The following is an 11,825-nucleotide window of genomic DNA, read 5'->3' as shown; positions in this document are numbered from 1 at the left end:
GCTGTAGTGGTCCAGAGCATTGCTCTGGCTGCATGATCACAACACCACCGAAATTTGGCCCCTCAACCCCTTTGTCCAGATGGAGAGGTGGCTGGGCCAAATAGCGCTGTGACCTCGTGCACAGAGAATGTTACGAACATAAGAAAGGCCATACTGCATCAGACCAAAGGTCCATCTAGCCCAGTATCCTATCTTCCAACAGTGGCCAATGCCAGGTGCCTCAGAGGCAATGAACAGATTAGGCAATTATCAAATGATCTGTCCCCTATCACCCATTCCCAGCTTCTGACACACAGGTGAGGGACATGGAGAACATGGTGTTGGATCCCTGTCCACCCTGGCTAATAGCCATTGATGGACCTATCCTCCATGAACTTATCTAGTTCCTTTTTGTTCCTGTACAGCAGACCTCAGGGGAGACATCAAGAACTCAACTACTGGTGGCACCAGTTCATGTGTGGCATGGTAAGAGAGAAGGGAGACACCCTGGCTGAGGGAGATCTGCCATCCCTCTGTGTGTGTGGTAGGGGGGAATAGCGGGGACCACAATAGGGTCTCTGATGGCGAGGATAGGGAAGGACCGGAATTTACCCCTCCACCCTACTCAAGAAATATCTGAATTGGTGCCACTGCTGTTTTGTGGATAAATAGAATTTGAATCTCCAGGGCTGTCAAGCCAGCATCTTTTGCCAGCAATAATTTCACATAAATAAGACCAGTAAAAAGACCTGGTGTCAGGATTTCTACTTCCTGTAACTGATTTTTTTTTTGTATACACATGGAGTTTAAAAAAAAAATCTTCATATTAAGAACACTGGAAAAATTTTGCCTCACACATTCATCAAGGGTGTTTTAGCATCTCTGAGTGTTACTTGGAACAAAATACAAGATAATTGGTTCCCTTCAGAATGTGTGTGAAGGGGTAGGAGACTCTGTTTGCATATGGAGGTGGGGGGAAACAGCTGGGTTTCTATGGCAACAATGCTGAGGGGAACAGGATTGGGTGTTGAAGGAAGATTTCATGCTTTTGAGATATTGAGTAGGCTGGGGCTGTTTTGCAAAGGTATTTGTTTTTGGCCTATTACGGTTGCAGTGCAGTGTCTACCAAAGTAAAACCACTGGCTGCATGTTCAGAAGGAGGAAAAGACATTATTCAGTGCATTCTGGTTAATTAACACAGAAGGATAGTAGGGGAGAGGATCTATAGGACCATATGCTGCTTTTTACTACTGGTCTCAAATGTTTGGAAGCAGCAAATCAGTTGCACTCCTAATAATCCTGGGCCCCAGGGAACAATAAAACCAATCCTGTCTCCTTTCTAATGGGAGCTTTTGCCATGGCTGTAGTCCTGGTCCACCCACATTCCCCACAACAGACACTAAACATAGTGGCAGAGCTGATTTCTTGGCCCCATCTTTCCTGGATAAACCATTTGATCCATTTCTGTATGAAGCAGCACTAGATATACTGCTGTGGGGTCCAGGAGGAGACAATAGGAAGGAAGTAGGGAGTGAATCATCTTCAGATGGAATGCTATATCTGAAGATGATTCAGATTCTGCTTTCATTTCAATCAATCTGTCTAATCTTTATAGATTTTTCACGGAGTTTAAGGCAGAAGCGACCACTAGATCATCTAGTCTGATCTCTTGAATAAACACAGGCCATTAAATATCACCCATTTATCCCTGTGTTGAGCCCAATAATCTCATACTGATTTATAGCTAGGTTCTTTAAAGTCAATGGGATTGTGTGGGTGAAACAGAGAGCAGGATTTGACTCCACTTCTGGTGGCAGGAATGGAGATCTGGTGGATCCTGCCTGGAGGGTATGGAAGCAGAGAGTGCTGCCTATGCTGCGTTGTTCCCTTTTCACTCTGACCTTGAGAAGCCACTGCCCAGCTGGTCTGTGGGGAATGGGAACCATAACTTCGAAGAGGGTGGGCTAGGGGCTGGAGCTGCACTTCCAGGAATTGTGGAATTGTTTCCTGGACTCAGTGGGATTCCTAATGCTGGCTGGACCGGCATGATCCTAGACAGGTTCCTGGGGCAGCGGAACTAAGGGTCCGTTGCAGGGGCACTTGCCCCAACTGAAAGATCGTAGGGGCTGATCTATGTTTCTATCTCCTGCCATGTTAATGTTCTTTAACAAGCTGTTCCATCACACATTCTAGAGACCAATGTTTTCTGTAAGCTGCATGCACATATGGGGGTAGAGCCATGCAGGCCCCAGAGGAGCGGGAGTGGCTGCCACAGAACCTGGGATCAGGCCAGGAGAGCGGGTAAGAACTGAGGTGATGGGAGCAGCTACCCTAGTGAGAGAGCAGATGCTAAAACCACTTTCCAGCCTGGAACAGACTTCCCCTCCCTCTCCCCCCCATATCTCACTAGCTTCCCTTGCTCCCATACAGAGTAGCAACCCTACTCCCTCTCCTATCACTGACACTCCAACCTCCCTCTTCTGCCCTGCTGCCCCAACTCCTCCTGCTCCCCATGGGGTCAACCTCCCTGCCTCCATTTAATGAGTGGTTTGGTGGGCACAGGTTTGAGGAGTGCACAGTGCAGAGTGGGATGCGTTGTATATAGAAGGAAATGGGCCTTGCATGGCATACAGGGTTGGTATCTTAGTACAATGTTTAGTACATTTAGGTTTCAGTGGGCACTTCTCCCCCATTCAAAGTAAGCTTCTGCCATCTATGCACATTCCCCATCTGCAACAGGGGTTGAGGGGTGGCAGCCAACAGAAGAACCCAGGGGTTTATCATTAATGATTTGTAAAAAATCTAGTGGGCTAGGCCTTGTATAGACCAGCTAGATTAAGATACAGTCCCTACCCAGAAGAGCTTACACATTAAGCAGACAACACATTGACAGAAACAAGGTGCTGGAAAGTAATAAAAGCAAGATGTTTGACTGCAGGTGTCCAGTATAGGTACTGGAAAAGTTTTGGCCCTGCCTTTACTGAAAGTTTTAACATCGTTAGCCCTGTATACAGAGATGAGAAGGAAATGAATAAACTGTTTGCTGATTTGCATAGGCAGCGCATTGGCCGAGCTCCTGATTTTCAGTGGCTGTAATGTTGTTTTCACTTTCTAATTGGCTTGTTCAGCTATAGGCTGCTATGGGCTATTGATTCAGCGAGAATGTGCTCTTGTCCAGACTTGTCACCCTAACATGTTGAGGTCTGCAGGAGGGTGAAGTCCATCAGGTAAAAGCCATCAAAAGAGATTTTGCTTTAAGTAGTCATGAGCTTAATGTATTGGGGAGCTAGTTCTTGTGGCAGGAACGCTGTCCTGAAAAAAGTTAGCTGGAGCTGTCCTTAGGAGAAGCTGGGCTGGAAAAGACCAGTTTTGCCCAGGGGCGTGTAGCTGAAATAGGCCAGACCAGCCTAAAGGATGTAAGGACAGGCTGGACCAAACCCCAGCTGCTTAAAGGGAGGCACTCCAGTTGGACAAAACTGGAGCTACCCGGAGAGAAGCAGCTAGGTCAGACCAGAGCACTGTAGCGGAGAGATCAGCCATGTAACTGTGAGTTTGTGTAGCCAAACCCCATGTATCCCAACTGGACACCTCCTCAGAGGGGAATTACCCTGGGTTATAGTGTGAACTCTAACTGATTTTGAGGTGTGAAGCTTGGGAGTTTCTGGTCTATTTTGTTGCTGTACATATCCAAACAGGTGTGCCTAGGTAATGAGGTCAGTGCACAGTGTGGTGCCAATGTTTTCACATTGCTTCTGAAGCGTGTGAGTGTTGTTTGGCTGTCACTCAGGAGATAATGATGGATTCCCCAGTGGCTTTGGAGTAAAAGTCAGTGTGTTTGCCTATGGAGAGACTGACCAACTCAGACAAGTAGAGGAAAATGGAGGAGGGGAAGCACAAGAGAAACCTGGCTGCCCACTCCCAAGGGGACAGGACTAACTGAGCAATGACTGACCACAGGAGTTTACCCACATGGAGAGATGAGACAGGAGCATGGTTCCAGCATGGCCCAAGGTCAGGCTCGACAAAGCCCTGGCTAGGATGATTTAGTTGGGGATTGGTCCTGCTTTGAGCAGGAGGTTGGACTAGATGACCTCCTAAGGTCCCTTCCAGCCCTGATATTCTATGAAGGTCCTCCCCACAGAAACACCATTGAGCGTGGGAACCCAAACAATTGAATCACCTCCCCCACCAGGCAACTGTTTTGCATGAGGACAGCCAGGCCACTTGAGACAAAATTTTCCCTATATGGACTGTCTGCAGTTACAGACAGCTCTGGCTAGCCAAATCCAGAGCCAACAAAAGGGGCTGAAGAGACGGGAGGTCCCAGTATAGATTAATGGAGTCAGAATCCAAGACTTAGTATACTTGGGCTGTAGTCAGACAATGGTCAGAGAACACCTGGCTGGGAGCAAGGGAGAACCTTTAGGCGCTATATTCCTTCAAAGCATCTGTGGGGATTTACATTCATACTCCATGAGGAAAGTCCAGCTAACGCTGCAGAATCCCACAGACAGAACTCATGGCCCTGAACTTAGCCTTGCCTGTAATAATTGGGCGAGAATGGAAGTTCTCCCAAGAACTGATGGGATTAGGATGTGGGGATTCCCCATAGGGGAAAGAGGTGAAAAGCAGACAATGCAATGAGAGGAGACACCCCCAAGGGCAGGTTGGGTTTGGTGGAGATGATGACCCTGGAAAAGGAACATTGACATCATAAGGTAATGGTCCCAATGCTAGTTATGACAACCCAAGGGAAGAGACTTCCATGTCCTCTGGCACAGCCACCGTCTTGCACTTCATGTACAGGAAGTCCCTTCTGGCTTCAGGTAGGAAAGAAAACATTGCACAGCCATTGCAGATCACCAGCACTGTTCCATTCTGATATTTAACATGGAGCTGAACATGGAAGGAAACTCTCCTTACCTGCCCCTGATTGCAGCCCTCAAGTTTACTTAGCAAGTGAACTTTTATATCAAGTCTCCCTGCTTAGTTCAGCTCAGCTCCACCCTTCGCCACCAGGCAGCGATTAACCACTTAGATACTTCAAACAAAGCTCCAATGGTCAGAGCCTTGTGGCCTTTACCAAGGTACCAACAAACAGACCTATCTCAGCTCCTTGCTCAGAGGCTGGGGCCTAAGCTTAGGCCCAGTTACATGGCCCATACACAGAGAACAAACAGTCAAACGAATGGACCAAAAAGCAGATGGACACAAAGCATAAGGTAAGTGGTGCATTCTGTCCAACAATCACATTTTTGAGGGATTTGTCAAACTTCTAGTTTGGTAAAAATATCTGAAGCATTTGGCCTCTTTCATGGCAGTGTGTGCTACAGAGACCAGGACTGCAGGCCCACCGACTGTGCAAGGGACATTGTATAGAAGAGTCATAAAGAATCCAGGCCGGCTGCAAGGGAGACAGTCCTTGAACTTGAGCCTGCCATTGTCCAGATTCACTTCAAGAAGGACAAAAAATATCCCAAGAACAATACTGAAATGTATGAAGTGTCTCTTATTTTCCCTAAAGGTAGCTGGGAAAGGGAGGGGAATCAGGAGAGGAGTAGCCAAGTGGAAAACATGAAGCTTTCAATTTTCTACTGGAGGGAGCTATGGCTCTTTGTCCTCCTTGTAAGACATCAGAGACCAGAGAAGAGATCTTTTGTTTACAATAACCATATCAGTCCCGGTCCGAGCTCCATGCAGCCTGTTCAAGTGGCCCAGCTATGTTCCCTCTCCTTTTTTGTTTAAATGTCTAAATCTTATTCCTATTGCCCAAGAGAGCTAAGGGAGCAGCAGCTTTAGACCTATGTTATCTTATGGGGCCTTGCTGTTTCTGGATCCCCCTACACACACACACACACACACACACACACACACACACACACACACACACACACACTCTCTGCCCCAACATGCCAATCAGAGAACCAACCCCAATTTCCCATTTGCAGTTCTTTCTTCTATGGACTAGGTGATGGAATTCCTCAACTGTCTTTTAAGGCAGCCGCCCTGCTTAGAAAGTTGGGCTTCCAGCTCTTCTTTCTGGAACCATGGACTTGTGTGTAAGTCTGTGGATATGAGTGGCATCAAATGAGCCCATTGAGCACACATGTGGGGAAAAGGCAATTGTTGCAGTCAGGAGGCATCTAGAGGGTGAGGGACTTTGGTAGGTAGAGAAAGGGAGAGCTGGGTGAGGGCGCCAGACATTATTTCACATAGAACTTAGTAGATGGCTCTCCAAAGCACTAAAATAGGATGAGTTTAAAGAACAACAGAAGGGAGATGTGTGATGAAGGGCAGGCTGGCTTGATTTAAATCAAAGCCATTTAAATCAGCCAGCAGGAAACCTTGATTTTAATCATTGATTTCAATCTTGTTTTGCATTTGTACTTTTTAGTTATTTTCCTAAAGAAAGGTTGATTCTCATTGGTTGGTAACCTTGAAAACATATTAATTTGCAACTAAATTCAGTCTTTACACCAAATGTGGTGCTTTCTCCAGGTGGCTATACTAAACTATACACATTTATTTAAGCAATAATATAGCCTAACTTTATTCAGATTCTTAAGGTTTACATTTTTAATTATGTTAGAAAATGGTCAGTAATGCATTTCTTACTTAATAGATGGGGATTAATTTGTTACTTGTGATTCGTGTCAAGCTCTATTTGGATAGAAATTTGACTTCAGTTAAAAATACACAAAAATAGCATTTATTTTGTTAACTAGTTAAAGCTACCTTAAATCAGTTGGCTACGTAAGAAAAAAATTATCAAAAAGTTTATCAAAACTAATTGATTTAATAAATAAAGGAAGTATTATCTGTAGTTAGTGATTTGACTGTTTCTGGTCACCATGCTGTTCAAGATTTTAGAACTAGTAGATTTCATTCTCTCACGCCTACTTTTTATTCATAGACTGGGAATGGAAAACAAAGTTATCTGCTTTTTCAACTCACAATTGGTTTCTTAATGTTGAATGAATTAGTCATTAAACTGAACTAGTTGAATAAACTGAAATGAAGAAAATATTCTCATTCAGAAGAGGTTATTGCTTCAAAAGCTGGTTTAGCACTTCAGCAAACTCAGGTTTCTGATGCTTATCTTCTGACTTCCGCCAGTTCAATGGTTTCATTTTCTTTAAAACTTGGTAGCAAATATGTACTGTTTAATATTTGTTTAAAATTTAACTTTTAAATGTTTTTAATAGATTATAATAAATTTAGGCCTTAACATAGGCTGTCATAGCTTCACATAGATTTATTTGTAAGAATTAACCTGCATTTAATTTAAATTTTTAAGAATCTGATTCTTTTTTATTTTAAAAAAGTCAATTAAAAATTTTTTTTTATCTACCCTGATTGATGGCTAAACCTCTTCTTGGGGGAAACCTGATGAGAAGAGATGAAGCATCTCATTTTAAAAGGATGTTACCTGAAGGAACAGTATAAAGAGGCTGGAGGAGATTCTCCAGGTAGCACCTCCGTACCTAACACTGAATTGGCTTTGCACATAAAGCAGGGACCAAACCTCAGTCAGTGCATCTTCTCCAAAATTGCAGCACTTAGGGGTGCAAAATGAATTTATTGAGCATTGACAAGTAATTCTGTCAACAAGTTTTTAAAGGGCCCTGTTCTCTCGTCCTGACTGTGTGCTTGGTTAATACCTCATGACCTTCTTCCTGTGTAATGTTATTCTTTACAACACAGTGCCAAATACACTTAGCTGCCCAAGACTGGCAGCCCTGCAAGGTGGAGCTGGATGTGTCAGGCTGGATTCCTGCTTATCCCAGGCTATCTTCCAGGAGGATGCTGAGGGAAGGTGGGGAAAGCCAAACTGTGCATTTCTATTGGATCTTACTGTGCATTGTGCTTCTAGTGACAGTGAGAAGCCTATAGATTGTTGGCTGACATTGAGAGTTTAGCTTTTCAAGCATGTTCCAAACACTGGCTGAGTTATTTGTTGAGAGATAAATCCCTGACCGTGAGGTCGAGGGATAAGCACTTTGCTTAGTAATTAAGCCACTGCACTGGATAATGTAACATGTTACATCCCTCCAGTGTCCATTTTCTGGGGGGCTACAATAACAAGAGTCTAGCAATAGCTTTGTTACTCTGGAGGCTGCAGAAGCTGTGTTAACCCTTTGGAAATGGTTACTATATGTGCGCGTCCTCCTAAGCTCATTGGTTGCTGTCTGCAATATCTAGGGCATTTTTTTTTTGAGTGAATGTAGCCATATGGTGCAAAAATAACCAGTCATTTGAAGGCTTAGGAACATCAGGAATCAAACAGTCCCCTTGTGCCTTGATCTTCTGTGCTAGCTGGCATATATATAAAATGCATGCTATGATTATTTTTCCTCCTTTTTTTATTGATTGAGTGAGTGAGTGAGTGAGTGAGTGAGTGAATATTGCTCCTGAAAGTGAATGACCGATCAGACTGACTTCAGCTGGGAATAATGAAGGCAGCTGTTGTGCAAGCATCCTATGCTGCTGACAATGTACCTCAATCATGACATATGGCACTCTTGCTGTCTCAGTCGTGGGGCTCCACACAGCTGTCTGTATGTACCAAGTGCTAATCTGAATTCTCTCTGACTCAGTATTGCACTCAGATTTGTCTGTGAGTGTGTGTGCACCTGTGTGCACAGACTGATGATGAGTGACTCCACTAGGGCTGCCCTTTAGCTACTGTGGTTTCTGGGAGATCAGGGCTTTCTGGAACCACAGTGGCAAAAGGAGCAGAAGAACATGAGGCTGCCGGGTGGCCCCACGCCAGCAGCTCCTCTGACATGGCTATACTGCCCCCATCTTCCCTCCTGCAGGTGCTTTTTTTCGCATTCACACAAAAGACTCTGATGGAGGTAATTCAAATATGGCTGTTCATCGTCCAGCTACTCATTTTTTCACACACATATCCAGGTATTTGTGAGCATTAAAACGTAGAAATAGTCAAAAATTATATGCTAATTTGAGCATGTGCACAATTCCAAATCCAAGATTAGTGGCCAGACTGAAATGCTGGCCCTAAGGGCCCCTTTCTGAATTCTTTTGCCATTTTAATGTCCTGAAAATGGCCTCTAAAAGATATTCTGAATCATTGTTCTTATCCAAGACATCGGAGTATAGATATGTACGCTATAAGCCTTTGATTCCTGATCCTTAACCTCCTTTCTGTAGTGCAAAGCTCTTATCCTGGTGGCTGATGACTAGAGATGGGCCCAACACAAAGCTCCAGCTCTGAGCCCTGCAAATTCAGATCCAAAGCTTGCAGCTGGCTCTTATCCCTGTAATGGGTCAGGATATCAACACCCCTGAACTTTGGGGAAATTGTGGTCCAAACTTTTATGAGCTGGGCCCACTCTCTTCACAGTCGCCAACAGTTGTCTTAGATTGCACATGACCCTTACCCTTCTCTCTTCAAATGCCAGAGGCTCCACATAAACCATAGGTTCAGCTCGTATGGAGTTCCCTATGAAACAGCACAAGAGCCAGTACAAAGAATTCTAGACCACATGTCATGAATATGGCACTGGGACTGCACTGTTTAGTGAGGTGAACAAAACAACTGGATGTGTGTGGGGGGACATGCACAATGGGAGAAGGAGGGAGCAATGCAGGAAGGGGAAGCAGGTCAAAGGGAGGTTGGACTTTATTTTAAAAATAAAATCCTAAATCAGCTGAACAAGCAGAACGAACAAGGCAAGCCTAGTAACAGCAGGGTGTGTTGCACACGCGAGGGTACGGCAGTGTGATGGAAGTCCTCTGATCCCAGAGCTGGGAGGTTCCAAAGGGCATTCTGTGAACTCTCACCTCTTCCAAACAAAGCCCCAAGGAAACAATCACGATCCTGTAATAATTAAACAGAATTCCAGCCTAATATTTGTCAAATGTGGAAAGGGCAGGGAGTTAAGGTTCAAACATTCTCCTTCTTTTGTTCCAGCAACCCTATGCACCTGGCTTCCCTGTATTCCCCCTTTCCGTTCCCATCACTTCCCTAGAATTTTCTTCTTCGCAGGGTTAGTGTGAGAGATGCCTTCTCTGCAGTTGTCTGGAATAGCTTTTCTGTATCTCTCCACTCCATTCCATCTAGTCACAAATCCCATCAGAAAACCTCTCTTCTCCATCACCTGTGCTTCTTAATTTCTCCCTTGACTTCTAATTTATTAATTCTGTTAAGTGTTCTGGGATGGAAATTGTATGAAAGACACTGTGGGGAGAGCTCATTCTGACCCTGCTTACAACACTTAGGAGCTGCTGTGTATTGGATAGCTCTGGTACTTGGCTAACACACACAACTTCCATTCCGTGTAATTTCAAGCCTATTTAAATCTCCCACTTTATGGCTCCTCATTCTTCTCCCAGATGCTCAGCAAATCTTTTTCTTTTTCTCAGACTGCATTTCTTCACTTTGCACTTTCTGCCTCCAGCTCCCTAGTGAAAAAAGGGTTGAGCTAAAACCATGCCCTATATGTTTGACAGTGTTTTCCCAACAAAGCTTCCCTGCGACGAGGCATCCTACACCTGGGACATCACAATGTGTTGCCATGGAGAGGAAGATTCAGAAACGTAGTGATGGGTCACAGTGTATTTTACACAGCAGGGCCTGAGCAGCTTTCCTTGAACTCTATCAGAATGATCTGAAAATAAGCAGAGGGGTTTGCATGAGACACTGCAGGAATCCCTTGGTAGCTGTACAGGCCAATGTCCTTGCAGATGTGGATTTGTGATTCCTGCAGGATCTGACAGAATCTGCATTGCAATGAAATGTCCATGCAGAGAGCGGCTTACAGATTTGATGAGATCCTGCATTACAAGTGCAGTGCCTCCAGCAGGGAGAGTTTTTTAATATCGTGAGACCGTGGGCACCACAAGATATCTGTGGTACAGTACATTGTCCCTTAAAGAGAGGAGCTTGCAAATTCCATCATATCTGTAGGAAGGTGTCTGCTTTACAGCACAATGTCCCTAAAAACAGACAGCTTCAGGTTCTAGGAGATTCTAGTGGAATCAGAGCAAATCAGTGTTACAATGCTGTACTGAGCAAAGAGGAATGCATGGATTCTGGGAGCTTCTGCAGGAGTCAGAGTGTCTCTATTACAAGAGGATCTCTCTCCTGCACAGAAAGTGTCCCATACCTTGCAGCATCTAGCAGACGCTGTGAATCACAGTGTCAGCCACTGTGCATTCTCATGTTGAATGCATCCTTTTATTTAACACAAAGGCAAGTAAATACCAGCAGCTCCCATTAGTATTGCATAAAATTCTGAATTAATTTTAGAACTTCATGTGTCCAGTCTCTTTATGGGTGGAAAGGCCACCTCTATCTCACTTCTATGCAAGAATCTTCTCTGGCCTCAATCCTAGATGCCCATGTCTCATAGAAAAAAGATCCTTTCCCTAATGAAGCATTTAGACCTTGTTCCATTGGATCAGCACACAGTCGAACCCTCAGGAATCCCGTCCCCGAACTGGACCTCTTTGACAGGCCTCTCCACTCCCAAGACATGACAGCCACAAAAAGGGAATGAGGAAACGCCCTCATTTATGCCAGAGGAGGCTGTCTTCACATACTGCTAAAAACACCATTTTCTTTATAAATATGAAAGTGTGTGTGTGTAGCAAGCTGGATCTTTGAGGCTTCAAACATCGTGTGACTTCACGATCAGAAGACTTTCACTTCACAATGTTCATAACTGCACTGTGATCTGAACACCACTTATGCTGCAGAGAAGAGGGCCAGGTCCTTCTCTGTGGCTGGACCAGAAGAAACCATGCTCTGGGAGCCCATTCTTGAGGCACATGTGACATTTTGGGTACAAGTTTGACGAGTGGTGTGAGCACTATTTGAA

Source organism: Gopherus evgoodei, chromosome 4 (genome assembly GCF_007399415.2).
Source record: "Gopherus evgoodei ecotype Sinaloan lineage chromosome 4, rGopEvg1_v1.p, whole genome shotgun sequence".
NCBI classification, from domain to species: Eukaryota; Metazoa; Chordata; order Testudines; family Testudinidae; genus Gopherus; species Gopherus evgoodei.
The sequence above is the reverse complement of the archived record's forward strand: the minus strand, read 5'-3'. Positions refer to the sequence as shown.